Source organism: Arvicanthis niloticus, chromosome 23 (assembly GCF_011762505.2).
Source record: "Arvicanthis niloticus isolate mArvNil1 chromosome 23, mArvNil1.pat.X, whole genome shotgun sequence".
Lineage (NCBI taxonomy): Eukaryota > Metazoa > Chordata > Mammalia > Rodentia > Muridae > Arvicanthis > Arvicanthis niloticus.
The window spans coordinates 40,915,660-40,916,537 of NC_133430.1; positions in this window are offsets into that span (position 1 = coordinate 40,915,660).

Sequence of the window (878 nt, forward strand, 5' to 3'; positions counted from 1 at the left end):
GATGTTTCTGAGTCACATTCTGCAACAGGAAGGTGAGAGAGTGAAAGCCATAGTGGGAGGAGCTAAGAGAACTTCAGTGTGATGAGTGAGGGAAGGGTGGAGGAAGCCCATTGTAGAGAGCTGAAGGCACTGGCAGCTAGGACTGAACGATAGAGTTGAGTTAGGAGGCTTTGAGTTTTCGTGCATGAGTCTGAATGACTGTGGGTTCTCCACTGAGGTGCTTTGTAGCTGTGAGTATGGGAAGACTAAGTGTTGAGCTTGTTCAACTGGTGCAACCAAAGACCAGATCCTTAGGAGCTGAAGGAAATCTTGATGCATTGTTCAAATCCTAGGGTTCCTCACAGAGTGAAGCATCGCCTTAGATGGGCATCCTCAACCTTGAAGTTCACTGGAATCACCTAGGGAAGATTATAAAGGATTTATGTCTGTGTCTCACCATCAGGAATTAGAATTATCTGTTCTGTGCCAGGCCTAAACTTTGAGAATATTTTTATGAACTACTCAGGTGATCTTTAAACGCAGACAAGGTTGGAAAGTGTTCTCCTTTTTTCTTTTTCCACTCCTAAAGCAAATCCAGATGTTTGTCAGCAGAAGACATCATAGACTGTAGAATTTCCCAGTGCTTATTTATTTTCCTGTTTATAATAAGGCTGCAGATGTAGGCTCTGTGCTTGGACAGATGTTGGCATTTCCTGAATTCTTCAGACACAGAGGCATCAGAGGAGGAAAATGGGAAATGGAGTCCTGGTTCTTATTTACTCTTACCCGAAGCCCTACTCATCACCTTCCTTATTTTCAGTGATCAGCTCTATTGGCCTGACCACACCATTTTCAAGGAGGAAGAAAAGGCAGCACATTGTCCAGGAAAGCCGGAGGTG